We start from the raw sequence: 25,354 nt of genomic DNA on the forward strand, positions 1-25,354 counted from the left end.
TGCACCGGATCCCATCAGAACTCCGAAGTTAAGCGTGCTTGGGCGAGAGCAGTACTAGGATGGATGACCCCCTGGGAAGTCATCGTGTTGCACCCCTTTTTCATTAATTTCTTTTTTTCTTACTCGTACTTCTTATATTTCCGATTCCCCGCCGTCCTATTACCGACTTTTTCAGTCCAATCCACGGATTGAAAAGATGCAATAGACTTAATCACACGACGTGAACGTGCGATCTGGGTGACGCAGGCCGTTTCAGTGGGTCCCAGCGCGCCCTACGGGAAAAACGCCCCAAAAAACCATCTCCGGGTTGTAATTTGAGCGTCTCCGTCTCTTAGACCGAGATACTTGTTGTAGGTATCAAGAGGAGTTTCGTGTGAATAGGCTGAAGCTCCCGTAACTTTTAGCGGATCGAAATATATGTCCGTTTGAAACTGCAGCTCCTGTTCCTCCGATCCGCAATTCGAGAGACAAAAAAATAAAGAATTCATTTACTGTTGGGTGCGATTATACTAGCACTAATGCACCGGATCCCATCAAAACTCCGAAGTTAAGCGTGCTTGGGCGAGAGCAGTACTAGGTTGGGTGACCCCCTGGGAAGTCCTCGTGTTGCACCCCTTTTTCATTAATTTCTTTTTTTCTTACTCGTACTTCTTATATTTCCGATTCCCCGCCGTCCTATTACCGACTCTTTCAGTCCAATCCGCGGATAGAAAAGATGCAATAGACTTAATCACACGACTTGAACGTGCGATCTGGGTGACGCATGCCGTTTCAGTGGGTCCCTGCGCGCCCTACGGGAAAAACGCCCCGAAAGACCATCTCCGGGTTGTAATTTGAGCGTCTTCGTCTCTTAGACCGAGATACTTGTTGTAGGTATCAAGAGGAGTTTTGTGTGAACAGGCTGAAGCTCCCGTAACTTTTAGCCGATCGAAAGTTATGTCCGTTTGAAACTGCAGCTCCTGTTCCTCCGATCCGCAATTCGAGAGACAAAAAAATAAAGAATTCATTTATTGTTAGGTGCGATCATACCAACACTAATGCACCGGTTCCCATCAGAACTCCAAAGTTAAGCGTGCTTGAGCGAGAGCAGTACTAGGATGGGTGACCCCCTGGGAAGTCCTCGTGTTGCACCCCTTTTTCATTAATTTCTTTTTTTCTTACTCGTACTTCTTATATTTCCGATTTCCCGCCGTCCTATTACCGACTCTTTCAGTCCAATCCGCGGATAGAAAAGATGCAATAGACTTAATCACACGACGTGAACGTGCGATCTGGGTGACGCAGGCCGTTTCAGTGGGTCCCAGCGCGCCCTACGGGAAAAACGCCCCGAAAGACCATCTCCGGGTTGTAATTTGAGCATCTCCGTCTCTTAGACCGAGATACTTGTTGTAGGTATCAAGAGGAGTTTCGTGTGAACAGGCTGAAGCTCCCGTAACTTTTAGCCGATCGAAAGTTATGTCCGTTTGAAACTGCAGCTCCTGTTCCTCCGATCCGCAATTCGAGAGACAAAAAAATAAAGAATTCATTTACTGTTGGGTGCGATCATACCAGCACTAATGCACCGAATCCCATCAGAACTTCGAAGTTAAGTGTGCTTGGGCGAGAGCAGTACTAGGATGGGTGACCCCCTGGAAAGTCCTCGTGTTGCACCCTTTTTTCATTAATTTCTTTTTTTCTTACTCGTACTTCTTATATTTCCGATTCTCCGCCATCCTATTACCGACTCTTTCAGTCCAATACGCGGATAGAAAAGATGCAATAGACTTAATCACACAACGTGAACGTGCGATCTGGGTGACGCAGGCCGTTTCAGTGGGTCCCAGCGCGCCCTACGGGAAAAACGCCCCAAAAAACCATCTCCGGGTTGTAATTTGAGCGTCTCCGTCTCTTAGACCGAGATACTTGTTGTAGGTATCAAGAGGAGTTTCGTGTGAACAGGCTGAAGCTCCCGTAACTTTTAGCCGAACGAAAGTTATGTCCGTTTGAAACTGCAGCTCCTGTTCCTCCGATCCGCAATTCGAGAGACAAAAAAATAAAGAATTCATTTACTGTTGGGTGCGATCATACCAGCACTAATGCACTGGATCCCATCAGAACTCCGAGGAAGTGTGCTTGGGCGAGAGCAGTACTAGGATGGGTGACCCCCTGGGAAGTCCTCGTGTTGCACCCCTTTTTCATTAATTTCTTTTTTTCTTACTCGTACTTCTTATATTTCCGATTCCCCGCCGTCCTATTACCGACTCTTTCAGTCCAATCCGCGGATAGAAAAGATGCAATAGACTTAATCACACGACGTGAACGTGCGATCTGGGTGACGCAGGCCGTTTCAGTGGGTCCCAGCGCGTCCTACGGGAAAAACTCCCCAAAAGACCATCTCCGGGTTGTAATTTGAGCGTCTCCGTCTCTTAGACCGATATACTTGTTGTAGGTATCAAGAGGAGTTTCGTGTGAACAGGCTGAAGCTCCCGTAACTTTTAGCCGATCGAAAGTTATGTCCGTTTGAAACTGCAGCTCCTGTTCCTCCGATCCGCAATTCGAGAGACAAAAAAATAAAGAATTCATTTACTGTTGGGTGCGATCATACCAGCACTAATGCACCGGATCATATCAGAACTCCGAAGTTAAGCGTGATTGGGCGAGAGCAGTACTAGGATGGGTGACCCCCTGGGAAGTCCTCGTGTTGCACCCCTTTTTCATTAATTTCTTTTTTTCTTACTCGTACTTCTTATATTTCCGATTCCCCGCCGTCCTATTACCGACTCTTTCAGTCCAATACGCGGATAGAAAAGATGCAATAGACTTAATCACACGACGTGAACGTGCGATCTGGGTGACGCAGGCCGTTTCAGTGGGTCCCAGCGCGCCCTACGGGAAAAACGCCCCGAAAGACCATCTCCGGGTTGTAATTTGAGCGTCTCCGTCTCTTAGACCGAGATACTTGTTGTAGGTATCAAGAGGAGTTTCGTGTGAACAGGCTGAAGCTCCCGTAACTTTTAGCGGATCGAAATATATGTCCGTTTGAAACTGCAGCTCCTGTTCCTCCGATCCGCAATTAGAGAGACAAAAAAATAAAGAATTCATTTACTGTTGGGTGCGATTATACTAGCACTAATGCACCGGATCCCATCAAAACTCCGAAGTTAAGCGTGCTTGGGCGAGAGCAGTACTAGGTTGGGTGACCCCCTGGGAAGTCCTCGTGTTGCACCCCTTTTTCATTAATTTCTTTTTTTCTTACTCGTACTTCTTATATTTCCGATTCCCCGCCGTCCTATTACCGACTCTTTCAGTCCAATCCGCGGATAGAAAAGATGCAATAGACTTAATCACACGACGTGAACGTGCGATCTGGGTGACGCATGCCGTTTCAGTGGGTCCCAGCGCGCCCTACGGGAAAAACGCCCCGAAAGACCATCTCCGGGTTGTAATTTGAGCGTCTCCGTCTCTTAGACCGAGATACTTGTTGTAGGTATCAAGAGGAGTTTCGTGTGAACAGGCTGAAGCTCCCGTAACTTTTAGCCGATCGAAAGTTATGTCCGTTTGAAACTGCAGCTCCTGTTCCTCCGATCCGCAATTCGAGAGACAAAAAAATAAAGAATTCATTTACTGTTGGGTGAGATCATACCAGCACTAATGCACCAGATCCCATCAGAACTGCGAAGTTAAGCGTGCTTGGGCGAGAGCAGTACTAGGATGGGTGACCCCCTGAGAAGTCCTCGTGTTGTACCCCTTTTTCATTAATTTCTTTTTTTCGTACTCGTACTTCTTATTTTTCCGATTCCTCGCCGTCCTATTACCCACTTTTTCAGTCCAATCCGCGGATAGAAAAGATGCAATAGACTTAATCACACGATGTGAACGTGCGATCTGGGTGACGCAGGGCGTTTTAGTGGGTCCCATCGCGCCCTACGGGAAAAACGCCCCGAAAGACCATTTTCGGGTTGTAATTTGAGCGTCTCCGTCTCTTAGACCGAGATACTTGTTGTAGGTATCAAGAGGAATTTCGTGTGAATAGGCTGAAGCTCCCGTAACTTTTAGCCGATCGAAAGTTATGTCCGTTTGAAACTGCAGCTCCTGTTCCTCCAATCCGCAATTCGAGAGACAAAAAAATAAAGAATTCATTTAATGTTGGGTGCGATCATACCAGCACTAATGCACCGGATCCCATCAGAACTCCGAAGTTAAGCGTGCTTGGGCGAGAGCAGTACTAGGATGGGTGACCCCCTGGGGAGTCCTCGTGTTGCACTCTTTTTCATAAATTTTTTTTTCTTACTCGTACTTCTTATATTTCCGATTCCCCGCCGTCCTATTACCGACTCTTTCAGTCCAATCCGCGGATAGAAAAGATGCAATAGACTTAATCACACGACGTGAACGTGCGATCTGGGTGACGCAGTCCGCTTTAGTGGGTCCCAGCATGCCCTACGGGAAAAACGCCCCAAAAGACCATCTTCGGGTTGTAATTTGAGCGTCTCCGTCTCTTAGACCGAGATTCTTGCTGTAGGTATAAAGAGGAGCTTCGTGTGAACAGGCTGAAACTCCCGTAACTCTCAGCAGATCGAAAGTTATGTCCGTTTGAAACTGTAGCTCCTGTTCCTCCGATCCGCAATTCGAGAGACAAAAAAATAAAGAATTCATTCACTGTTGAGTGCGATCATACCAGTACTAATGCACCGGATCCCATCAGAACTCCGAAGTTAAGCGCGCATGGGCGTGAGCAGTGATAGGATGGGTGACCCCCTGGGAAGTCCTCGTGTTGCACCCCTTTTTCATTAATATCTTTTTTTCTTACTCGTAATTCTTATTTTTCCGATTCCTCGCCGTCCTATTACCGACTTTTTCAGTCCAATCCGCGGATAGAAAAGATGCAATAGACTTAATCACACGACGTGAACGTGCAATCTGGATGAAGCAGGCCGCTTCAGTGGGTCCCAGCACGCCCCGAAAGACCATATCCGGGTTGTAATTTAAGCGTCTCCGTCTCTTAGACCGAGATACTTGCTGTAGGTATCGAGAGGAGCTTCGTGTGAACAGGCTGAAGCTCCCGTAACTCTTAGCCGATCGAAAGTTATGTCCGTTTGAAACTGCAACTCCTGTTCCTCCGATCCGCAATTCGAGAGACAAAACAATAAAGAATTCATTTACTCTTGTGTGCGATCATACCAGCACTAATGCACCAGATCCCATCAGAACTCCGAAGTTAAGCGTGTTTGGGCGAGAGCAGTACTAGGATGGGTGACCCCCTGGGAAGTCCTCGTGCTGCACTCTTTCTCATTAATTTTTTTTTTCTTACTCGTACTTCTTATATTTCCGATTCCCCGCCGTCCTATTACCGATTCTTTCAGTCCAATCCGCGGATAGAAAAGATGCAATAGACTTAATCACACGACGTGTACGTGCGATCTGGGTGACGCAGTCCACTTTAGTGGGTCCCAGCATCCCCTACGGGAAAAACGCCCCCAAAGACCATCTTCGGGTTGTAATTTGAGCGTCTCCGTCTCTTAGACCGAGATTCTTGCTGTAGGTATAAAGAGGAGCTTCGTGTGAACAGGCTGAAACTCCCGTAACTCTCAGCAGATCGAAAGTTATGTCCGTTTGAAACTGTAGCTCCTGTTCCTCCGATCCGCAATTCGAGAGACAAAAAAATAAAGAATTCATTCACTGTTGAGTGCGATCATACCAGTACTAATGCACCGGATCCCATCAGAACTTTGAAGTTAAGCGCGCTTGGGCGTGAGCAGTGATAGGATGGGTGACCCCCTGGGAAGTCCTCGTGTTGCACCCCTTTTTCATTAATATCTTTTTTTCTTACTCGAACTTCTTATTTTTCCGATTCCTCGCCGTCCTATTACCGAATTTTTCAGTCCAATCCGCGGATAGAAAAGATGCAATAGACTTAATCACACGACGTGAACGTGCAATCTGGATGAAGCAGGCCGCTTCAGTGGGTCCCAGCACGCCCCGAAAGACCATATCCGGGTTGTAATTTAAGCGTCTCCGTCTCTTAGACCGAGATACTTGCTGTAGGTATCGAGAGGAGCTTCGTGTGAACAGGCTGAAGCTCCCGTAACTCTTAGCCGATCGAAAGTTATGTCCGTTTAAAACTGCAACTCCTGTTCCTCCGATCCGCAATTCGAGAGACAAAACAATAAAAATTCATTCACTATTTCAGTCCAATCCGCGGATAGAAAAGATGCAATAGACTGAATCACACGACGTGAACGTGCGATCTGGGTGACGCGGGCCACTTTGGTGGGTCCTAGCACGTCCTACGAGAAGAGCTGTAGGTAACGAGAAGAGTTTCGCGTGAGCAGGCTGAAGCTCCCGTAACTCTCAGCAGATCGAAAGTTATGTCCGTTTGAAACTGCAGATCCTGTTCCTCCGATCCGCAATTCGAGAGACAAAAAAATAAAGAATTTATTCATTGTTGGGTGCGATCATACCAGTACTAATGCACCGGATCCCATCAGAACTCCGAAGTTAAGCGTGCTTGGGCGAGAGCAGTACTAGGATTGGTGACCCCCTGGGAAGTCCTCGTGTTGCACCCCTTTTTCATTAATTTCTTTTTTTCGTACTCGTACTTCTTATTTTTCCGATTCCTCGCCGTCCGATTACCGACTTTTTCAGTCCAATTCGCGGATAGAAAAGATGCAATAGACTTAATCACACGACGTGAACGTGCGATCTGGGTGACGCAGGCCGTTTCAGTGGGTCCCAACGCGCCCTACGGGAAAAACGCCCCGAAAGACCATCTCCGAGTTGTAATTTGAGCGTCTCCGTCTCTTAGACCGAGATACTTGTTGTAGGTATCAAGAGGAGTTTCGTGTGAACAGGCTGAAGCTCCCGTAACTCTCAGCAGATCGAAAGTTATGTCCGTTTGAAACTGTAGCTCCTGTTCCTCCAATCCGCAATTCGAGAGACAAAAAAATAAAGAATTCATTCACTGTTGAGTGCGATCATACCAGTACTAATGCACCGGATCCCATCAGAACTTCGAAGTTAAGCGCGCCTGGGCGGGAGCAGTGATAGGATGGGTGACCCCTTGGGAAGTCCTCGTGTTGCACCCTTTTTTCATTAATTTCTTTTTTTCGTACTCGTACTTCTTATTTTTCTGATTCCTCATCGTCCTATTACCGACTTTTTCAGTCCAATCCGCGGATAGAAAAGATGCAATAGACTTAATCACACGACGTGAACATGCGATCTGGGTGACGCAGGCCGTTTCAGCGGGTCCCAACGCGCCCTACGGGAAAAACGCCCCGAAAGACCATCTCCGGGTTGTAATTCGAGCGTCTCCGTCTCTTAGATCGAGATACTTGTTGTAGGTATCAAGAGGAGTTTCGTGTGAACAGGCTGAAGCTCCCGTAACTTTTAGCCGATCGAAAGTTATGTCCGTTTGAAACTGCAGCTCCTGTTCCTCCGATCCGCAATTCGAGAGACAAAAAAATAAAGAATTCATTTACTGTTGGGTGCGATCATACCAGCACTAATGCACCGGATCCCATCAGAACTCCGAAGTTAAGCGTGATTGGGCGAGAGCAGTACTAGGATGGGTGACCCCCTGGGAAGTCCTCGTGTTGCACCCCTTTTTCATTAATTTCTTTTTTTCTTACTCGTACTTCTTATATTTCCGATTCCCCGCCGTCCTATTACCGACTTTTTCAGTCCAATCCGCGGATAGAAAAGATGCAATAGACTTAATCACACGACGTGAACGTGCGATCTGGGTGACGCAGGCCGTTTCAGTGGGTCCCAGCGCGCCCTACGGGAAAAACGCCCCAAAAGACCATCTCCGGGTTGTAATTTGAGCGTCTCCGTCTCTTAGACCGAGATACTTGTTGTAGGTATCAAGAGGAGTTTCGTGTGAACAGGCTGAAGCTCCCGTAACTTTTAGCCGATCGAAAGTTATGTCCGTTTGAAACTGCAGCTCCTGTTCCTCCGATCCGCAATTCGAGAGACAAAAAAATAAAGAATTCATTTACTGTTGGGTGCGATCATACCAGCACTAATGCACCGGATCCCATCAAAACTCGGAGGTTAAGCGTGCTTGGGCGAGAGCAGTACTAGGATGGGTGACCCCCTGGGAAGTCCTCGTGTTGCACCCCTTTTTCATTAATTTCTTTTTTTCTTACTCGTACTTCTTATATTTCCGATTCCCCGCCGTCCTATTACCGACTCTTTCAGTCCAATCCGCGGATAGAAAAGATGCAATAGACTTAATCACACGACGTGAACGTGCGATCTGGGTGACGCAGGCCGTTTCAGTGGGTCCCAGCGCGCCCTACGGGAAAAACGCCCCGAAAGACCATCTCCGGGTTGTAATTTGAGCGTCTCCGTCTCTTAGACCGAGATACTTGTTGTAGGTATCAAGAGGAGTTTCGTGTGAACAGGCTGAAGCTCCCGTAACTTTTAGCCGATCGAAAGTTATGTCCGTTTGAAACTGCAAATCCTGTCCCTCCGATCCGCAATTCGAGAGACAAAAAAATAAAGAATTCATTTACTATTTGCTGCGATCATACCAGCACTAATGCACCGGATCCCATCAGAACTCCGAAGTTAAGCGTGCTTGGGCGAGAGCAGTACTAGGATGGGTGACCCCCTGGGAAGTCCTCGTGTTGCACCCCTTTTTCATTAATTTCTTTTTTTCTTACTCGTACTTCTTATATTTCCGATTTCCCTCCGTCCTATTACCAACATTTTCAGTCCAATCCGCGGATAGAAAAGATGCAATAGACTTAATCACACGACGTGAACGTGCGATCTGGATGACGCAGGCCGTTTCAGTGGGTCCCAGCGCGCCCTACGGGAAAAACGCCCCGAAAGACCATCTCCGGGTTGTAATTTGAGCGTCTCCGTCTCTTAGATCGAGATACTTGTTGTAGGTATCAAGAGGAGTTTCGTGTGAACAGGCTGAAGCTCCCGTAACTTTTAGCCGATCGAAAGTTATGTCCGTTTGAAACTGCTGCTCCTGTTCCTCCGATCCGCAATTCGAGAGACAAAAAAATAAAGAATTCATTTACTGTTGGGTGCGATCATACCAGCACTAATGCACCGGATCCCATCAGAACTCCGAAGTTAAGCGTGCTTGGGCGAGAGCAGTACTAGGATGGGTGACCCCCTGGAAAGTCCTCGTGTTGCACCCCTTTTTCATTAATTTCTTTTTTTCGTACTCGTACTTCTTATTTTTCCGATTCCTCGCCGTCCTATTACCGACTTTTTCAGTCCAATCCGCGGATAGAAAAGATGCAATAGACTTAATCACACGACGTGAACGTGCGATCTGGGTGACGCAGGCCGTTTCAGTGGGTTCCAGCGCGCCCTACGTGAAAAACGCCCCGAAAGACCATCTCCGGGTTGTAATTTGAGCGTCTCCGTATCTTAGACCGAGATACTTGTTGTAGGTATCAAGAGGAGTTTCGTGTGAACAGGCTGAAGCTCCCGTAACTTTTAGCCGATCGAAAGTTATGTCCGTTTGAAACTGCAGCTCCTGTTCCTCCGATCCGCAATTCGAGAGACAAAAAAATAAAGAATTCATTTATTGTTGGGTGGATCATACCAGCACTAATGCACCGAATCCCATCAGAACTCCGAAGTTAAGCATGTTTACGCGAGAGCAGTACTAGGATGGGTGACCCCCTGGGAAGTCCTCGTGTTGCACTCTTTTTCATTAATTTTTTTTTCTTACTCGTACTTCTTATATTTCCGATTCCCCGCCGTCCTACTACCGACTCTTTCAGTCCAATCCGCGGATAGAAAAAATGCAATAGACTTAATCACACGATGTGAACGTGCGATCTGGGTGACGCAGTCCGCTTCAGTGGGTCCCAGCATGCCCTACGGGAAAAACTCCCCAAAAGACCATCTTCGGGTTGTAATTTGAGCGTCTCCGTCTCTTAGACCGAGATTCTTGCTGTAGGTATAAAGAGGAGCTTCGTGTGAACAGGCTGAAGCTCCCGTAACTCTCAGCAGATCGAAAGTTATGTCCGTTTGAAACTGTAGCTCCTGTTCCTCCGATCCGCAATTCGAGAGACAAAAAAATAAAGAATTCATTCACTGTTGAGTGCGATCATACCAGTACTAATGCACCGGATCCCATCAGAACTCCGAAGTTAAGCGCGCTTGGGCGTGAGCAGTACTAGGATGGGTGACCCCCTGGGAAGTCCTCGTGTTGCACCCCTTTTTCATTAATATCTTTTTTTCTTACTCGTACTTCTTATTTTTCCGATTCCTCGCCGTCCTATTACCGACTTTTTCAGTCCAATCCGCGGATAGAAAAGATGCAATAGACTTAATCACACGACGTGAACGTGCGATCTGGGTGATGCAGGCCGTTTCAGTGGGTCCCAGCGCGCTCTACGGGAAAAACGCCCCGAATGACCATCTCCGGGTTGTAATTTGAGCGTCTCCGTCTCTTAGACCGAGATACTTATTGTAGGTATCAAGAGGAGTTTCGTGTGAACAGGCTGAAGCTCCCGTAACTTTTAGCCGATCGAAAGTTATGTCCGTTTGAAACTGCAGCTCCTGTTCCTCCGATCCGCAATTCGAGAGACAAAAAAATAAAGAATTCATTTACTCTTGGGTGCGATCATACCAGCACTAATGCACCGGATCCCATCAGAACTCCGAAGTTAAGCGTGCTTGGGCGAGAGCAGTACTAGGATGGGTGACCCCCTGGGAAGTCCTCGTGTTGCACTCTTTTTCATTAATTTTTTTTTCTTACTCGTACTTCTTATATTTCCGATTCCCCGCCGTCCTATTACCGACTCTTTCAGTCCAATCCGCGGATAGAAAAGATGCAATAGACTTAATCACACGACGTGAACGTGCGATCTGGGTGACACAGTCCACTTCAGTGGGTCCCAGCATGCCCTACGGGAAAAACGCCCCAAAAGACCATCTTCGGGTTGTAATTTGAGCGTCTCCGTCTCTTAGACCGAGATTCTTGCTGTAGGTATAAAGAGAAGCTTCGTGTGAACAGGCTGAAGCTCCCGTAACTCTTAGCCGATCGAAAGTTATGTCCGTTTGAAACTGCAGCTCCGGATCCTCCGATCCGCAATTCGAGAGACAAAAAAATAAAGAATTCATTCACTGTTGGGTGCGATCATACCAGCACTAATGCACCGGATCTCATCAGAACTCCGAAGTTAAGCGTGCTTGGGCGAGTGCAGTACTAGGATTGGTGACCCCCTGAGAAGTCCTCGTGTTGCACCCCTTTTTCATTAATTTTTTTTTATTCTTACTCGTACTTCTAATTCTTCCGATTCCTCTCCGTCCTATTTCAGACTCTTTTAGTCCAATCGGCGGATAAAAAAATGCAATAGACTGAATCATACGATGTGAACGTGCGATCTGGGTGACGCGGGCCGCTTCGGTGGGTCCCAGCGCGACATACGGGAAAAATGCCCCGAAAGACCATCACCATTTTGGAATTTGAGCGTCTCCGTCTCTTTAACCTAGATACGCACTATAGGTATCGAGTGGAGCTTTGCGTGAGCAGGCTGAAGCTCCAGTAACTCTCAGCCGATCGAAAGTTATGTCCGTTTGAAACTGCGGCTCCTGTTCCTCCGATCCGCAATTCGAGAGACAAAAAAATATAGAATTCATTCACTATTGGGTGCGATCATACCAGCACTAATGCACCGGATCCCATCAGAACTCCGAAGTTATGCGTGCTTGGGCAAGAGCAGTACTAGGATGGGTGACCCCCTGGGAAGTCCTCGTGTTGCACTCCTTTTTTAATTAGTTTCTTTTTTTCTTACTCGTACATCTTGTTCTTCTGATTCCTCTCCGTCCTATTTCCGACTCTTTCAGTCCAATCCACGAATAGAAAAGATGCAATATACTGAATCACACGACGTGAACGTGCGATCTGGGTGACGCGGGCCACTTCGGTGGGTCCCAGCACGTCCTACGAGAAAAATGCCCCCAAAGACCATCTTTGGGTTTGAATTTGAGCTTCTCCGTCTCTTATACCGAGATACGCGCTGTAGGTATCGAGAAGAGCTTCGCGTGAGCAGGCTGAAGCTCCCGTAACTCTCAGCAGATCGAAAGTTATGTCCGTTTGAAACTTCAGCTCCTGTTCCTCCGATCCGCAATTCGAGAGACAAAAAAATAAAGAATTTATTCATTGTTGGGTGCGATCATACAAGTACTAATGCACCGGATCCCATCAGAACTTCGAAGTTAAGCGTGCTTGGGCGAGAGCAGTACTAGAATGGGTGACCCCCTAAGAAGTCCTCGTGTTGCACCCCTTTTTCATTAATTTCTTTTTTTCGTACTCGTACTTCTTATTTTTCCGATTCCTCGCCGTCCTATTACCGACTTTTTCAGTCCAATCCGCGGATAGAAAAATGCAATAGACTTAATCACACAACGTGAACGTGCGATCTGGGTGACGCAGGCCGCTTCAGTGGGTCCCAGCGCGCCCTACGGGAAAAACGTCCCAAAAGACAATATCCGGGTTGTAATTTGAGCGTCTCCGTCTCTTAGACCGAGATACTTGCTGTAGGTATCAAGAGGAGCTTTGTGTGAACATGCTGAAGCTCTCGTAACTTTTAGCCGATCGAAAGTTATGTCCGTTTGAAACTGCAGCTCCTGTTCCTCCGATCCGCAATTCGAGAGACAAAAAAATAAAGAATTCATTCATTGATGGGTGCGATCATACCAGCACTAATGCATCGGATCCCATCAGAACTCCGAAGTTAAGCGTGTTTGGGCGAGAGCAGTACTAGGATGGGTGACCCCCTGGGAAGTCCTCGTGTTGCACCTATTTTTCATTAATTTTTTTTTTCTTACTCGTACTTCTTATATTTCCGATTCCTCGCTGTCCTATTACCGACTCTTTCAGTCCAATCCGCGGATAGAAAAGATGCAATAAACTTAATCACACGACGTGAACGTGCGATCTGGGTGAGGCAGGCCGCTTCAGTGGGTCCCAGCATGCCCTACGGGAAAAACTCCCCAAAAGACCATCTCCGGGTTGTAATTTGAGCGTCTCCGTCTCTTAGACCAAGATACTTGTTGTAGGTATCGAGAGGAGCTTCGTGTGAACAGGCTGAAGCTCCCGTAACTCTTAGCCGATCGAAAGTTATGTCCGTTTGAAACTGCAGCTCCTGTTCCTCCGATCCGCAATTCGAGAGACAAAACAATAAAAATTCTTTCACTATTGGGTGCGATAATATCAGCACTAATGCACCGGATCTCATCAAAACTCCGAAGTTAAGCGTGCGTGGGCGAGAGCAGTACTAGGATGGGTGACCCCCTGGGAAGTCCTCGTGTTGCACCCTTTTTTCATTAATTTCTTATTTTTTTACTCGTACTTCTAATTCTTTCCGATTCCTCTCCGTCCTATTTCCGACTCTTTCAATCCAATCCGCGGATATAAAAGATGCAATAGACTGAATCATTCGATGTGAACGTGCGATCTGGGTGACGCGGGCCGCTTCGGTAGATCCCAGCGCGACATACGGGAAAAATGCCTCGAAACACCATCTCCATTTTGGAATTTGAGCATCTCCGTCTCTTTAACGTAGATACGCACTATAGGTATCGAGTGGAGCTTCGCGTGAGCAGGCTGAAGCTCCAGTAACTCTCAGCCGATCGAAAGTTATGTCCGTTTGAAACTGCAGCTCCTGTTCCTTTGATCCGCAATTCGAGAGACAAAAAATTAAAGAATTCATTCACTATTGGGTGCGATCATACCAGCACTAATGCTCCGGATCCCATCAGAACTCCGAAGTTATGCGTGCTTGGGCAAGAGCAGTACTAGGATGGGTGACCCCCTGGGAAGTCCTCGTGTTGCACCCCTTTTTTAATTAGTTTCTTTTTTTCTTACTCGTACATCTTGTTCTTCCCGATTCCTCTCCGTCCTATTTCCGACTCTTTCAGTCCAATCCACGGATGGAAAAGATGCAATAGACTGAATCACACGACGTGAACATGCGATCTGGGTGACACGGGCCACTTCGGTGGGTCCCAGCACGTCCTACGAGAAAAATGTACCCAAAAACCATCTTCGGGTTTGAATTTGAGCTTCTCCGTCTCTTAGACCGAGATACGCGCTGTAGGTATCGAGAAGAGCTTCGCGTGAGCAGGCTGAAGCTCCCGTAACTCTCAGCAGATCGAAAGTTATGTTCATTTGAAACTGCAGCTCCTGTTCCTCCGATCCGTAATTCGAGAGTCAAAAAAATAAAGAATTCATTCACTGTTGGATGGGATCATACCAGCACTAATGCATTGGATCCCATCAGAACTCCAAAGTTAAGCGTGCTTGGGCAAGAGCAGTACTAGGATGGGTGACCCCCTGAGAAGTCCTCGTGTTGCACCCCTTTTTCATTAATTTCTTTTTTTCGTACTCGTACTTCTTATTTTTCCGATTCCTCGCCGTCCTATTACCGACTTTTTCAGTCCAATCCGCAGATAGAAAAGATGCAATAGACTTAATCACACGACGTGAACGTGCGATCTGGGTGACGCAGGACGCTTCAGTGGGTCCCAGCATGCCCTACGGGAAAAACGCCCCAAAAGACCATCTCCGGGTTGTAATTTGAGCGTCTCCGTCTCTTAGACCAAGATACTTGCTTCAGGTATCGAGAGGAGCTTCGTGTGAACAGGCTGAAGCTCCCGTAACTCTTAGCAGATCGAAAGTTATGTCCGTTTGAAACTGCAGCTCCTGTTCCTCCGATCTGCAATTCGAGAGATAAAACAATAAAAATTCATTCACTATTGGGTGCGATCATACCAGCACTAATGCACCGGATCCCATCAGAACTCCGAAGTTATGCGTGCTTGGGCAAGAGCAGTACTAGGATGGGTGACCCCCTGGGAAGTCCTCGTGTTGCACCCTTTTTTAATTAGTTTCTTTTTTTCTTACTCGTACATCTTGTTCTTCCGATTCCTCTCCGTCCTATTTCCGACTCTTTCAGTCCAATCCACGGATAGAAAAGATTCAATAGACTGAATCACACGACGTGAGCATGCGATCTGGGTGATGCGGGCCACTTCGGTGGGTCCCAGCACGTCCTACGAGAAATATGCATCCGAAAACCATCTTCGGGTTTGAATTTGAGCTTCTCCGTCTCTTAGACCGAGATACACGCTGTAGGTATCGAGAAGAGCTTCACGTGAGCAGGCTGAAGCTCCCGTAACTCTCAGTAGATCGAAAGTTATGTCCATTTGAATCTGCAGCTCCTGTTCCTCCGATCCGCAATTCGAGAGTCAATAAAATTAAAAATTCATTCACTGTTGGGTGCGATCATACCAGCACTAATGCACCGGATCTCATCAGAACTCCGAAGTTAAGCGTGCTTGGGCGAGAGCAGTACTAGGATGTGTGACCCCCTGGGAAGTCCTCGTGTTGTACCCCTTTTTCATTAATTTCTTTTTTTCTTACTCGTACTTCTAATTCTTCCGATTCCTCTCCGTCCTATTTCCGACTCTTTCAGTCCAATCCGCGGATAGAAAAGATGCAATAGACTGAATCATACGATGTGAACGTGCGATCTGGGTGACGCGGGCCGCTTCGGTGAGTCCCAGCGCGACATACGGGAAAAATGCCCCGAAAGACCATCTCCATTTTGGAATTTGAGCGTCTCCGTCTCTTTAACCTAGATACGCACTATAGGTATCGAGTGGAGCTTCGCGTGAGCAGGCTGAAGCTCCAGTAACTCTCAGCCGATCGAAAGTTATGTCCGTTTGAAACTGCAGCTCCTGTTCCTTTGATCGGCAATTCGAGAGACAAAAAAATAAAGAATTCATTCACTATTGGGTGCGATCATACCAGCACTAATGCTCCGGATTCCATCAGAACTCCGAAGTTATGCGTGCTTGGGCAAGAGCAGTACTAGGATGGGTGACCCCCTGGGAAGTCCTCGTGTTGCACCCCTTTTTCATTAATTTCTTTTTTTCTTACTCGTACTTCTTGTTTTTCCGATCCCTCGCCGTCCTATTTCCGACTTTTTCAGTCCAATCTGCGGATAGAAAAGATGCAATAGACTTAATCACACGACGTGAACGTGCGATCTGGGTGACGCAGGACGCTTCAGTGGGTCCCAACGCGCCCTACGGGAAAAACGTCCCGAAAGACCATCTCCGGGTTGTAATTTGAGCGTCTCCGTCTCTTAGACCGAGATACTTGGAGTAGGTATCGAGAGGAGCTTCGTGTGAACAGGATGAAGCTCCCGTAACTCTTAGCCGATCGAAAGTTATGTCCGTTTGAAACTGCAGCTCCTGTTCCTCCGATCCGCAATTCGAGAGACAAACAAATAAAAATTCATTTATTGTTCGGTAAGATCATAACAGCACTAATTCACCGCATCCCATCTGAACTCCGAAGTTAAGCGTGCTTGGACGAGAGCAGTACTAGGATGGGTGACCTCCTGGGAAGTCCTCGTTTTGCACCCCTTTTTCATTAATTTCTTTTTTTCTTACTCGTACTTCTTATTTTTCCGATTCCCCGCCGTCCTATTACCGACTCTTTCAGTCCAATCCGCGGATAGAAAAGATGTAATAGAATTAATCACACGACGTGAACGTGCGATCTGGGTTACGCAGGCCGCTACAGTGTGTCCCAGCACGCCCTACGGGAAAAACGCCCCGAAAGACCATCTTCGGGTTGTAATTTGAGCGTGCCCCGAAAGACCATCTTCGGGTTGTAATTTGAGCGTCTCCGTCTCTTAGACCGAGATACTTGCTGTAGGTATAAAGAGGAGCTTCGTGTGAACAGGCTGAAGCTCCCGTAACTCTTAGCCGATCAAAAGTTATGTCCGTTTGAAACTGCAGCTCCTATTTCTCCGATCCGCAATTCGAGAGACAAAACAATAAAAATTCATTCACTATTGGGTGCGATCATACCAGCACTAATGCACCGGATTCTATCAGAACTTTGAAGTTAAGCGTGCTTGGGCGAGAGCAGTACTAAGATGGGTGACCCCCTGTGATGTCCTCGTGTCGCACTCTTTTTTTTATTAGTTTCTTTTTTTCTTACTCATACATATTGTTCTTCCGATTCCTCTCCGTCCTATTTCCAACTCTTTCAGTCCAATCCGCGGATAGAAATGATGCAATAGACTGAATCACAGGACGTGAACGTCCGATCTGTGTGACTCGGGCCACTTCGATGGGTCCCAGCACGCCCTACGGGAAAAATGCCCCCAAAGACAATCTTCGGGTTTGAATTTGAGCTTCTCCGTCTCTTAGACCGACATACGCGTTGTAGGCATCGAGAAGAGCTTCGCGTGAGCAAGCTGAAGCTCCCGTAACTCTCAGCAGATCGAAAGTTATGTCCGTTTGAAACAGCAGCTCCTTTTCCTCCGGTCCGCAATTTGAGAGACAAGACAATAAAATATTCATTCATTGTTGGGTGCGATCATACCAGCACTAATGCACCGGATCCCATTAGAACTTCGAATGTTAGCGTGCTTGGGCGAGAGCAGTACTAGGATGGGTGACCCCCTGGGAAGTCCTCGTGTTGCACCCCTTTTTCATTAATTTCTTTTTTTTCTTACTAGTACTTCTAATTCTTCCGATTCCTCTCCGTCCTATTTCCGACTCTTTCAGTCCAATCCGCGGATAGAAAAGATGCAATAGACTGAATCATACGATGTGAACGTGCGATCTGGGTGACGCGTGCCGCTTCGATGGGTCCCAGCGCGACATACGGGAAAAATGCCCCGAAAGACCATCTCCGTTTTGGAATTTGAGCGTCTCCATCTCTTTAACCTAGATATGCACTATATGTATCGAGTGGAGCTTCGCGTGAGAAGGCTGAAGCTCTAATAACTCTCAGCCGATCGAAAGTTATGTCCGTTTGAAACTGCAGCTCCTGTTCCTCCGATCCGCAATTCGAGAGACAAAAAAATAAAGAATTCATTCACTATTGGGTGCGATCATACCAGCACTAATTCACCGGATCCCATCAGAATTCCGAATTTATGCGTGCTTGGGCAAGGGCAGTACTAGGATGGGTGACCCCCTTGGAATTCCTCTTGTTGCACCCCTTTTTTAATTAGTTTCTTTTTTTCTTACTCGTACATCTTGTTCTTCCGATTCCTCTCCGTCCTATTTCTGACTCATTCAGTCCAATCCACGGATAGAAAATATGCAATAGACTGAATCACACTACGTGAACGTGTGATCTGGGTGACGCGGGCCACTTTGGTGGGTTCCAGCGTGCCCTACGGGAAAAATGCCCCCAAAGACCATCTTCGGGTTTGAATTTGAGCTTATCCGTCTCCTAGACCGAGATACGCGCTGTAGGTATCGAGAAAAGCTTCGCGTGAGCAGGCTGAAGCTCCCGTAACTCTCAGCAGATCAAAAGTTATGTCCGTTTGAAACTGCAGCTCATGTTCCTCCGATCCGCAATTCGAGAGACAAAAAAATAAAGAATTCATTCACTATTGGGTGCGATCATACCAGCACTAATGCACCGGATCCCATCAGAACTCCAAAGTTATACGTGCTTGGGCAAGAGCAGTACTAGGATGGGTGACCCCCTGGGAAGTCCTCGTGTTGCACTCCTTTTTCATTAATTTCTTTTTTTCTTACTCGTCTTTCTTGTTTTTCCAATTCCTCGCCGTCCTATTTCCGACTCTTTCAGTCCAATCCGCGGATAGAAAAGATGAAATAGACTTAATCACACGATGTGAACGTGCGATCTGGGTGACGCAGGCCGCTTCGGTGTGTCCCAGTGCGACATACGGGAAAAATGCCCCGAAAGACCATCTCCATTTTGGAATTTTAGCGTCTCCATCTCTTTAACCGAGATACGCACTATAGGTATCGAGTGGAGCTTCGCGTGAGCAGGCTGAAGCTCCAGTATCTCTCAGCCGATCGAAAGTTATGTCTGTTCGAAACTGCAGCTCCTGTTCCTCCGATCTGCAATTCGAGAGACAAAAAAATAAAGAATTCATTCACTGTTGGGTGCGATCATACCAGCACTAATGCACCGGATCCCATCAGAACTCCAAAGTTTTGCGTGCTTGGGCAAGAGCAGTACTAGGATGGGTGACCCCCTGGGAAGTCCTCGTGTTGCACCCTTTTTTTTATTAGTTTCTTTTTTTCTTACTCGTATATCTTGTTCTTCCGATTCCTCTCCGTCCTATTTCCGACTCTTTCAGTCCAATCCGCGGATAAAAAAGATGCAATAGACTGAATCATAGGACGTGAACGTCCGATCTGGGTGACTCGGGCCACTTCGGTGGGTCCCAGAACGCCCTACGTGAAAAATGCTCCCAAAGACAATCTCCGGGTATGAATTTAAGCTTCTCCGTCTCTTAGACCGACATACGTGTTGTAGGTATCGAGAAGAGCTTCGCGTGAGCAAGCTGAAGCTCCCGTAACTCTCAGCAGATCGAAAGTTATGTCCGTTTGAAACTGCAGCTCCTTTTCCTCCGATCCGCAATTCGAGAGACAAAACAATAAAATATTCATTCATTGTTGGGTGCGATCATACCAGCACTAATGCACCGGATCCCATCAGAACTCCGATGTTATGGTGCTTGGGCGAGAGCAGTACTTGGATGGGTGACCCCTTGGGAAGTCCTCGTGTTGCATCCCTTTTTCATTAATTTCTTTTTTTCTTACTCGTACTTCTAATTCTTCCGATTCTTCTCCGTCCTATTTCCGACTCTTTGAGTCCAATGCGCGGATAGAAAAGATGCAATAGACTGAATCATACGATGTGAACGTGAGATCTGGGTGACGCGGGCCACTTTGGTGGGTCCTAGCGCGACATACGGGAAAAATGCCCCGAAAGACCATCTCCATTTTGGAATTTGAGCGTCTCCGTCTCTTTAACCTAGATACGCACTGTAGGTATCGAGTGGAGCTTCGCGTGAGCAGCCTGAAGCTCCAGTAACTCTCAGTCGATCGAAAGTTATGTGCGTTTGAAACTGCAGCTCCTGTTCCTCCGATTCGCAATTCGAGAGACAAAAAAATAAAGAATTCATTCACTATTGGGTGCGATCATACCAGCACTAATGCACCGGATCCCATCAAAACTCCGAAGTTATGCGTGCTTGGGCAAGAGCAGTACTAGGATGGGTGACCCCCTAGGAAGTCCTCGTGTTGCACCCCTTTTTTAATTAGTTTCTTTTTTTCTTACTCGTACTTCGTGTTCTTCCGATTCCTCTCCGTCCTATTTCCTACTCTTTCAGTCCAATCCACGGATAGAAAAAATGCAATAGACTGAATCATACGACATGAACGTGCGATCTGGTTGATGCGGGCCACTTCGGTGGGTCCCAGTGCGCCCTACGAGAAAAGGCCCCCAAAGACCATCTTCGGGTTTGAATTTGAGCTTATCCGTCTCTTAGACCGAGATACTTGCTGTAGGTATCGAGAGGAGCTTCGTGTGAACTGGCTGAATCTCCCGTAACTCTTAGCCGATCGAAAGTTATGTCCATTTGAAACTGCAGCTCCTGTTCCTCCGATCCGCAATTCGAGAGACAAAACAATAAAAATTCATTCACTATTGGGTGCGATCATACTAGCACTAATGCAACGGATCCCATCAAAACTCCGAAGTTAAGCGTGCTTGGGCGAGAGCAGTACTAAGATGGGTGACCCCTGGGAAGTCCTCGGGTTGCACCCTTTTTTTCATTAATTTCTTTTTTTCTTACTCGTACTTCTTGTTCTTTCGATTCCTCGCCGTCCTATTTCCGACTCTTGCAGTCCAATCCGCGGATAGAAAAGATGCAATAAACTTAATCATACGATGTGAATGTGCGATCTGGGTGACGCGGGCCGCTTCGGTGTGTCCCAGCGCGACATACGGGAAAAATGCCCCGAAAGACCATCTCCGTTTTGGAATTTGAGCGTCTCCATCTCTTTAACCGAGATACGCAATATAGGTATCGAGTGGAGCTTCGCGTGAGCAGGCTGAAGCTCCAGTAACTCTCAGCCGATCGAAAGTTATGTCCGTTTGAAACTGCAGCTCCTTTTCCTCCGTTCCGCAATTCGAGAGACAAAACAATAAAATATTCATTCACTGTTGGGTGCGATCATATCAGAACTAATGCACCGGATCCCATCAGATTTCCGAAGTTAAGCGTACTTGGAGGAGAGCAATTCTGGGATGGGTGACCCCCTGGGAAGTCCTTTTGTTGCACCCCTTTTTCATTAATTTCTTTTTTTCTTACTCGTACTTCTAATTCTTTCGATTCCTCTCCGTCCTATTTCCGAATCTTTCAGTCCAATCCGCGGATAGAAAAGATGCAATAGGTTGAATCATACGATATGAACGTGCGATCTGGTTGACGCGAGCCGCTTCGGTGGGTCCCAGCGCAACATACGGGAAAAATGCCTCGAAAGACCATCTTCGTTTTGGAATTTGAGCGTCTCCGTCTCTTTAACCTAGATACGCACTATAGGTATTGAGTGGAGCTTCGCGTGAGCAGGCTGAAGCTCCAGTAACTCTCAGCCGATCGAAAGTTATGTCCGTTTGAAACTGCAGCACTTGTTCCTCCGATGCGCAATTCGAGAGACAAAAAATAAAGAATTCATTCACTATTGGGTGCGATCATACCAGCACTAATGCACCGGATCCCATCAGAACTCCGAAGTTATGCGTGCTTGTGCAAGAGCAGTACTAGGATGGGTGACCCCCTGGGAAGTCCTCGTGTTGCACCCCTTTTTTAATTAGTTTCTTTTTTTCTTACTCGTACATCTTGTTCTTCCGATTCCTCTCCGTCCTATTTCCGACTCTTTCAGTCCAATCCAAGGATAGAAAAGATGCAATAGACTGAATCACACAACGTGAACGTGCGATCTGGGTGACGCGGGGCACTTCGGTGGGTCCCAGCACGCCCTACGGGAAAAATGCCCCCTAAGCCATCTCCGGGTTTGAATTTGAGCTTCTCCTTCTCTTAGACCGAGAAATGCGCTGTAGGTATCGAGAAGAGCTTCGCGTGAGCAGGATGAAGCTCCCGTAACTCTCAGCAGATCGAAAGTTATGTCTGTTTGAAACTGCAGCTCCTGTTCCTCTGATCCGAAATTCGAAGACAAAAAAATAAAGAATTCATTCATTTTTGGGTGCGATCATACCAGTACTAATGCACCGGATCCCATCAGAACTCCGAAGTTAAGCGTGCTTGGGCGAGATCAGTAAGATCGAAAGTTATGTCTGTTTGAAACTGCAGCTCCTGTTCCTCCGATCCGCAATTCGAAAGACAAAAAAATAAAGAATTCATTCATTGTTGGGTGCGATCATACCAGTACTAATGCACCGGATCCCATCAGAACTCCGAAGTTAAGCGTGCTTGGGCGAGATCAGTACTAGGATTGGCGACCCCCGGGGAAGTCCTCGTGTTGCACCTTTTCGATGTGAACGTGCGATCTGGGTGATGCGGGCCGCTTCGATGGGTCCCAGCGCGACATACGGGAAATATGCCCCGGAAGACCATCTCCATTTTGGAATTTGAGCGTCTCCGTATTTTTAACCGAGATACGCACTATAGGTATCGAGTGGAGCTTCGCGTGAGCAGGCTGAAGCTCCAGTAACTCTCAGCCGATCGAATGTTATGTCCGTTTGAAACTGCAGCTCCTGTTCCTCCGATCCGAAATTCGAGAGACAAAAAAATAAAGAATTCATTCACTGTTGGGTGCGATCATACCAGCACTTATGCACCGGATCCCATCAGAACTCCAAAGTTATGCGTGCTTGGCAAAAGCAGTACTAGGATGGGTGACCCCCTGGGAAGTCCTCGTGTTGCACCTTTTTTTTATTAGTTTCTTTTTTTCTTACTCGTACATCTTGTTCTTCCGATTCCTCTCCGTCATATTTCCGACTCTTTTAGTCCAATCCGCGGATAGAAAAGATGCAATAGACTGAATCACAGGACGTGAACGTCCGATCTGGGTGACTTGGGCCACTTTGGTGGGTCCCAGCACGCCTACGGGAAAAATGCCCCCAAAGACAATCTCCGGGTTTGAATTTGAGCTTCTCCGTCTCTTAGACCGACATACGCGTTGTAGGTATCGAGAAGAGCTTTGCGTGAGCAAGCTGAAGCTCCCGTAACTCTCAGCAGATTGAAAGTTATGTCCGTTTGAAACTGCAGCTCCTTTTCCTTCGATCCGCAATTCGAGAGACAAAACAATAAAATATTCATTCATTGTTGGGTGCGATCATACTAGCACTATTACACTGGATTCCATCAGAACTCCGAAGTAAAGTGTGCTTGGGCGAGAGCAGTACAAGGATGGGTGACCCCCTGGGAAGTCCTCGTGTTGCATCCCTTTTTCATTAATTTCTTTTTTTCTTACTCGTACTTTTTGTTCTTTCGATTCCCCTCCGTCCTATTTCCGACTCTTGCAGTCCAGTCCGCGGATAGAAAAGATGCAATAAACTTAATCATACGATGTGAACGTGCGATCTGGGTGACGCGGGCCGCTTCGTTGGGTCTCAGCGCGACATACGGGAAAAATGCCCCGAAAGACCATCTCCGTTTTGGAATTTTAGCGTCTCCATCTCTTTAACCGAGATACGCAATATAGGTATCGAGTGGAGCTTCGCGTGAGTAGGCTGAAGCTCCATTAACTCTCAGCCGAAAGAAAGTTATGTTCGTTTGAAACTGCAGCTCCTGTTCCTCCGATCCGCAATTCGATATACAAAAAAATAAAGAATTCATTCAATTTTGGGTGCGATCATACCAGCACTAATGCACCGAATCCCATCAGAACTCCGAAGTTATGCGTGCTTGGGCAAGAGCAGTACTAGGATGGGTGACCCCCCTGGGAAGTCCTCGTGTTGCACCCTTTTTTTTATTAGTATCTTTTTTTCTTGCTCGTACATCTTGTTCTTCCGATTCCTCTCCGTCCTATTTCCGACTCTTTCAGTCCAATCCGCGGATAGAAAAGATGCAATAGACTGAATCACAGGACGTGAACGTGCAATTTGGGTGACGCGGGCCACTTCGGTGGGTCCCAGCATGCCCTACGGGAAAAATGCCCCCAAAGACAATCTCCGGGTTTGAATTTGAACTTCTCCGTCTCTTAGACCGACATACGTGTTGTAGGTATCGAGAAGAGCTTCGCGTGAGCAAGCTGAAGCTCCCGTAACTCTCAGCAGATCGAAAGTTATGTCCGTTTGAAACTGAAGCTCCTTTTCCACTGATCCGCAATTCGAGATACAAAACAATAAAATATTCATTCACTGTTGGGTGCGATTTGACCAGCACTAATGCACCGGATCCCATCAGAACTCCGAAGTTAAGCGTGCTTGGGCGAGAGGAGTACTAGGATGGGTGACCCCCAGGGAAGTCCTCGTGTTGCACCCTTTATTCATTAATTTCTTTTTTTTCTTACTCATACTTCTAATTCTTTTGATTCCTCTCCGTCCTATTTCTGAATCTTTCAGTCCAATCCGCAGATAGAAAAGATGCAATAGACTGAATCATACGATGTGAACGTGCGATCTGGGTGATGTGGGCCACTTCGGTGGATCCCAGCGCGCCCTACGGGAAAATGCCCCAAAAGACCATCTCCGGGTTTGAATTTGAGCTTCTCCGTCTCTTAGACCGAGATACGTGCTGTAGGTATCGAGAAGAGCTTCGCGTGAGCAGGCTAAAGCTTCCATAACTCTCAGCAGATCGAAAGTTATGTCCGTTTGAAACTGCAGCTCCTGTTCCTCCAATCCGCAATTCGAGAGACAAAAAAAGAAAGAATTCATTCATTGTTGGGTGCGATCATACCAGTACTAATGCACCGGATTCCATCAGAACTCCAAAGTTAAGCGTGCTTGGGCGAGAGCAGTACTAGGATGGTTGGTTCAACTAGTTTCAATGCTGCAGATTTTTTGAATGATTTCGAAGGCATTGATTAAAAGATTGGTGGGACTAGATTGTAACAAATTTGTATTTTTCATGCATTCTTGTAGTATAAAGCATGTTATATTTTGCATTTTTATTGTACTTAATTTTTTTTATTGCATTTTTGTGAAGTTTGATATGAAAAATGCTATGAGCAAACATGGAAATAATATCATGAAAATTTGCATACCGGATAGTGGTACAACGCACACTATTCTGCGAGATGAAAAATATTTCATGTAAATAAAACCAACAAAAACAATTGTGAATACCATATCAGGTCCTGTAAACTTGATTGAAGGTTGTGATAAAGCACAATTTTTGTTACCAAATGGTACAAAATTTTGGATAAATGATGCTTTATATTCACCACAATCGAAAAGAAATTTGTTGAGTTTTAATGACATATATTCTCATGAATATGATACTGAGACGATAACTGATTGAAATCAGAAATATATGTGTCTTACCACATATAAATCAGGAAAAAAATATGTGGTTGAAAAATTATCAATGTTCCCTACTGGATTGCATTATACACTTATAAGGTCAAT

The 25,354-nt window shown here is 46.6% G+C and overlaps 41 non-coding genes and 5 pseudogenes across 41 annotated transcripts; all 46 read left to right on the forward strand.

Moving 5' to 3' along the window:
• The first annotated feature begins 496 nt into the window (after window positions 1–496).
• Window positions 497–615, forward strand: LOC140870423 (5S ribosomal RNA). Its single transcript, XR_012147385.1, has one exon. It is a non-coding gene; the product is annotated as a 5S ribosomal RNA (ribosomal RNA).
• A 400-nt stretch (window positions 616–1,015) lies between these two features.
• On the forward strand, window positions 1,016–1,134 carry LOC140868823 (5S ribosomal RNA). Its single transcript, XR_012146224.1, has one exon. It is a non-coding gene; the product is annotated as a 5S ribosomal RNA (ribosomal RNA).
• Window positions 1,135–1,534: 400 nt separating this feature from the next.
• LOC140869820 (5S ribosomal RNA) lies at window positions 1,535–1,653 on the forward strand. Its single transcript, XR_012146813.1, has one exon. It is a non-coding gene; the product is annotated as a 5S ribosomal RNA (ribosomal RNA).
• A 400-nt stretch (window positions 1,654–2,053) lies between these two features.
• LOC140868813 (5S ribosomal RNA) lies at window positions 2,054–2,170 on the forward strand. The gene has a single exon (XR_012146214.1). It is a non-coding gene; the product is annotated as a 5S ribosomal RNA (ribosomal RNA).
• Window positions 2,171–2,570: 400 nt separating this feature from the next.
• LOC140867920 (5S ribosomal RNA) lies at window positions 2,571–2,689 on the forward strand. Its single transcript, XR_012145360.1, has one exon. It is a non-coding gene; the product is annotated as a 5S ribosomal RNA (ribosomal RNA).
• Window positions 2,690–3,089: 400 nt separating this feature from the next.
• Window positions 3,090–3,208, forward strand: LOC140870425 (5S ribosomal RNA). Its single transcript, XR_012147387.1, has one exon. It is a non-coding gene; the product is annotated as a 5S ribosomal RNA (ribosomal RNA).
• A 400-nt stretch (window positions 3,209–3,608) lies between these two features.
• LOC140868767 (5S ribosomal RNA) lies at window positions 3,609–3,727 on the forward strand. The gene has a single exon (XR_012146168.1). It is a non-coding gene; the product is annotated as a 5S ribosomal RNA (ribosomal RNA).
• A 400-nt stretch (window positions 3,728–4,127) lies between these two features.
• Window positions 4,128–4,246, forward strand: LOC140868412 (5S ribosomal RNA). Its single transcript, XR_012145831.1, has one exon. It is a non-coding gene; the product is annotated as a 5S ribosomal RNA (ribosomal RNA).
• Window positions 4,247–4,643: 397 nt separating this feature from the next.
• Window positions 4,644–4,762, forward strand: LOC140868789 (5S ribosomal RNA). The gene has a single exon (XR_012146190.1). It is a non-coding gene; the product is annotated as a 5S ribosomal RNA (ribosomal RNA).
• A 384-nt stretch (window positions 4,763–5,146) lies between these two features.
• LOC140870439 (5S ribosomal RNA) lies at window positions 5,147–5,265 on the forward strand. The gene has a single exon (XR_012147400.1). It is a non-coding gene; the product is annotated as a 5S ribosomal RNA (ribosomal RNA).
• Window positions 5,266–5,663: 398 nt separating this feature from the next.
• LOC140869186 (5S ribosomal RNA) lies at window positions 5,664–5,782 on the forward strand. The gene has a single exon (XR_012146574.1). It is a non-coding gene; the product is annotated as a 5S ribosomal RNA (ribosomal RNA).
• Window positions 5,783–6,426: 644 nt separating this feature from the next.
• On the forward strand, window positions 6,427–6,545 carry LOC140869654 (5S ribosomal RNA). Its single transcript, XR_012146797.1, has one exon. It is a non-coding gene; the product is annotated as a 5S ribosomal RNA (ribosomal RNA).
• A 400-nt stretch (window positions 6,546–6,945) lies between these two features.
• Window positions 6,946–7,064, forward strand: LOC140869138 (5S ribosomal RNA). Its single transcript, XR_012146528.1, has one exon. It is a non-coding gene; the product is annotated as a 5S ribosomal RNA (ribosomal RNA).
• Window positions 7,065–7,464: 400 nt separating this feature from the next.
• Window positions 7,465–7,583, forward strand: LOC140868342 (5S ribosomal RNA). The gene has a single exon (XR_012145764.1). It is a non-coding gene; the product is annotated as a 5S ribosomal RNA (ribosomal RNA).
• Window positions 7,584–7,983: 400 nt separating this feature from the next.
• LOC140868066 (5S ribosomal RNA) lies at window positions 7,984–8,102 on the forward strand. Its single transcript, XR_012145501.1, has one exon. It is a non-coding gene; the product is annotated as a 5S ribosomal RNA (ribosomal RNA).
• Window positions 8,103–8,502: 400 nt separating this feature from the next.
• On the forward strand, window positions 8,503–8,621 carry LOC140868612 (5S ribosomal RNA). The gene has a single exon (XR_012146020.1). It is a non-coding gene; the product is annotated as a 5S ribosomal RNA (ribosomal RNA).
• A 400-nt stretch (window positions 8,622–9,021) lies between these two features.
• Window positions 9,022–9,140, forward strand: LOC140870447 (5S ribosomal RNA). Its single transcript, XR_012147408.1, has one exon. It is a non-coding gene; the product is annotated as a 5S ribosomal RNA (ribosomal RNA).
• Window positions 9,141–9,540: 400 nt separating this feature from the next.
• LOC140869681 (5S ribosomal RNA) lies at window positions 9,541–9,658 on the forward strand (annotated as a pseudogene).
• A 397-nt stretch (window positions 9,659–10,055) lies between these two features.
• On the forward strand, window positions 10,056–10,174 carry LOC140870219 (5S ribosomal RNA). The gene has a single exon (XR_012147190.1). It is a non-coding gene; the product is annotated as a 5S ribosomal RNA (ribosomal RNA).
• A 400-nt stretch (window positions 10,175–10,574) lies between these two features.
• Window positions 10,575–10,693, forward strand: LOC140868371 (5S ribosomal RNA). The gene has a single exon (XR_012145792.1). It is a non-coding gene; the product is annotated as a 5S ribosomal RNA (ribosomal RNA).
• Window positions 10,694–11,090: 397 nt separating this feature from the next.
• On the forward strand, window positions 11,091–11,209 carry LOC140870372 (5S ribosomal RNA). Its single transcript, XR_012147336.1, has one exon. It is a non-coding gene; the product is annotated as a 5S ribosomal RNA (ribosomal RNA).
• Window positions 11,210–11,609: 400 nt separating this feature from the next.
• On the forward strand, window positions 11,610–11,728 carry LOC140870288 (5S ribosomal RNA). The gene has a single exon (XR_012147257.1). It is a non-coding gene; the product is annotated as a 5S ribosomal RNA (ribosomal RNA).
• Window positions 11,729–12,129: 401 nt separating this feature from the next.
• LOC140868310 (5S ribosomal RNA) lies at window positions 12,130–12,248 on the forward strand. The gene has a single exon (XR_012145734.1). It is a non-coding gene; the product is annotated as a 5S ribosomal RNA (ribosomal RNA).
• Window positions 12,249–12,647: 399 nt separating this feature from the next.
• On the forward strand, window positions 12,648–12,766 carry LOC140870301 (5S ribosomal RNA). Its single transcript, XR_012147268.1, has one exon. It is a non-coding gene; the product is annotated as a 5S ribosomal RNA (ribosomal RNA).
• Window positions 12,767–13,164: 398 nt separating this feature from the next.
• On the forward strand, window positions 13,165–13,283 carry LOC140868179 (5S ribosomal RNA). Its single transcript, XR_012145607.1, has one exon. It is a non-coding gene; the product is annotated as a 5S ribosomal RNA (ribosomal RNA).
• Window positions 13,284–13,684: 401 nt separating this feature from the next.
• LOC140870380 (5S ribosomal RNA) lies at window positions 13,685–13,803 on the forward strand. Its single transcript, XR_012147344.1, has one exon. It is a non-coding gene; the product is annotated as a 5S ribosomal RNA (ribosomal RNA).
• A 402-nt stretch (window positions 13,804–14,205) lies between these two features.
• Window positions 14,206–14,324, forward strand: LOC140868217 (5S ribosomal RNA). The gene has a single exon (XR_012145644.1). It is a non-coding gene; the product is annotated as a 5S ribosomal RNA (ribosomal RNA).
• A 399-nt stretch (window positions 14,325–14,723) lies between these two features.
• On the forward strand, window positions 14,724–14,842 carry LOC140870276 (5S ribosomal RNA). Its single transcript, XR_012147245.1, has one exon. It is a non-coding gene; the product is annotated as a 5S ribosomal RNA (ribosomal RNA).
• Window positions 14,843–15,242: 400 nt separating this feature from the next.
• Window positions 15,243–15,361, forward strand: LOC140870413 (5S ribosomal RNA). Its single transcript, XR_012147376.1, has one exon. It is a non-coding gene; the product is annotated as a 5S ribosomal RNA (ribosomal RNA).
• A 400-nt stretch (window positions 15,362–15,761) lies between these two features.
• LOC140867983 (5S ribosomal RNA) lies at window positions 15,762–15,880 on the forward strand. Its single transcript, XR_012145420.1, has one exon. It is a non-coding gene; the product is annotated as a 5S ribosomal RNA (ribosomal RNA).
• Window positions 15,881–16,279: 399 nt separating this feature from the next.
• Window positions 16,280–16,398, forward strand: LOC140869682 (5S ribosomal RNA; annotated as a pseudogene).
• A 436-nt stretch (window positions 16,399–16,834) lies between these two features.
• On the forward strand, window positions 16,835–16,953 carry LOC140868996 (5S ribosomal RNA). Its single transcript, XR_012146390.1, has one exon. It is a non-coding gene; the product is annotated as a 5S ribosomal RNA (ribosomal RNA).
• Window positions 16,954–17,354: 401 nt separating this feature from the next.
• On the forward strand, window positions 17,355–17,473 carry LOC140868538 (5S ribosomal RNA). Its single transcript, XR_012145951.1, has one exon. It is a non-coding gene; the product is annotated as a 5S ribosomal RNA (ribosomal RNA).
• A 401-nt stretch (window positions 17,474–17,874) lies between these two features.
• On the forward strand, window positions 17,875–17,993 carry LOC140869423 (5S ribosomal RNA; annotated as a pseudogene).
• Window positions 17,994–18,394: 401 nt separating this feature from the next.
• LOC140868053 (5S ribosomal RNA) lies at window positions 18,395–18,513 on the forward strand. The gene has a single exon (XR_012145488.1). It is a non-coding gene; the product is annotated as a 5S ribosomal RNA (ribosomal RNA).
• A 400-nt stretch (window positions 18,514–18,913) lies between these two features.
• On the forward strand, window positions 18,914–19,032 carry LOC140868465 (5S ribosomal RNA). Its single transcript, XR_012145882.1, has one exon. It is a non-coding gene; the product is annotated as a 5S ribosomal RNA (ribosomal RNA).
• A 401-nt stretch (window positions 19,033–19,433) lies between these two features.
• LOC140868598 (5S ribosomal RNA) lies at window positions 19,434–19,551 on the forward strand. Its single transcript, XR_012146007.1, has one exon. It is a non-coding gene; the product is annotated as a 5S ribosomal RNA (ribosomal RNA).
• A 400-nt stretch (window positions 19,552–19,951) lies between these two features.
• LOC140868331 (5S ribosomal RNA) lies at window positions 19,952–20,070 on the forward strand. The gene has a single exon (XR_012145754.1). It is a non-coding gene; the product is annotated as a 5S ribosomal RNA (ribosomal RNA).
• Window positions 20,071–20,469: 399 nt separating this feature from the next.
• Window positions 20,470–20,587, forward strand: LOC140868942 (5S ribosomal RNA). Its single transcript, XR_012146338.1, has one exon. It is a non-coding gene; the product is annotated as a 5S ribosomal RNA (ribosomal RNA).
• A 401-nt stretch (window positions 20,588–20,988) lies between these two features.
• On the forward strand, window positions 20,989–21,107 carry LOC140869444 (5S ribosomal RNA; annotated as a pseudogene).
• A 399-nt stretch (window positions 21,108–21,506) lies between these two features.
• On the forward strand, window positions 21,507–21,625 carry LOC140868078 (5S ribosomal RNA). The gene has a single exon (XR_012145512.1). It is a non-coding gene; the product is annotated as a 5S ribosomal RNA (ribosomal RNA).
• Window positions 21,626–22,192: 567 nt separating this feature from the next.
• Window positions 22,193–22,311, forward strand: LOC140868249 (5S ribosomal RNA). Its single transcript, XR_012145676.1, has one exon. It is a non-coding gene; the product is annotated as a 5S ribosomal RNA (ribosomal RNA).
• Window positions 22,312–22,593: 282 nt separating this feature from the next.
• LOC140869460 (5S ribosomal RNA) lies at window positions 22,594–22,711 on the forward strand (annotated as a pseudogene).
• A 399-nt stretch (window positions 22,712–23,110) lies between these two features.
• On the forward strand, window positions 23,111–23,229 carry LOC140868642 (5S ribosomal RNA). Its single transcript, XR_012146049.1, has one exon. It is a non-coding gene; the product is annotated as a 5S ribosomal RNA (ribosomal RNA).
• A 400-nt stretch (window positions 23,230–23,629) lies between these two features.
• On the forward strand, window positions 23,630–23,749 carry LOC140868746 (5S ribosomal RNA). The gene has a single exon (XR_012146148.1). It is a non-coding gene; the product is annotated as a 5S ribosomal RNA (ribosomal RNA).
• Window positions 23,750–24,150: 401 nt separating this feature from the next.
• Window positions 24,151–24,269, forward strand: LOC140870450 (5S ribosomal RNA). The gene has a single exon (XR_012147411.1). It is a non-coding gene; the product is annotated as a 5S ribosomal RNA (ribosomal RNA).
• The last annotated feature ends 1,085 nt before the right edge of the window (window positions 24,270–25,354 follow it).

The sequence above is a fragment of the Henckelia pumila genome, chromosome 4 (assembly GCF_033568475.1).
Source record: "Henckelia pumila isolate YLH828 chromosome 4, ASM3356847v2, whole genome shotgun sequence".
In the NCBI taxonomy this organism is placed as follows: domain Eukaryota; kingdom Viridiplantae; phylum Streptophyta; class Magnoliopsida; order Lamiales; family Gesneriaceae; genus Henckelia; species Henckelia pumila.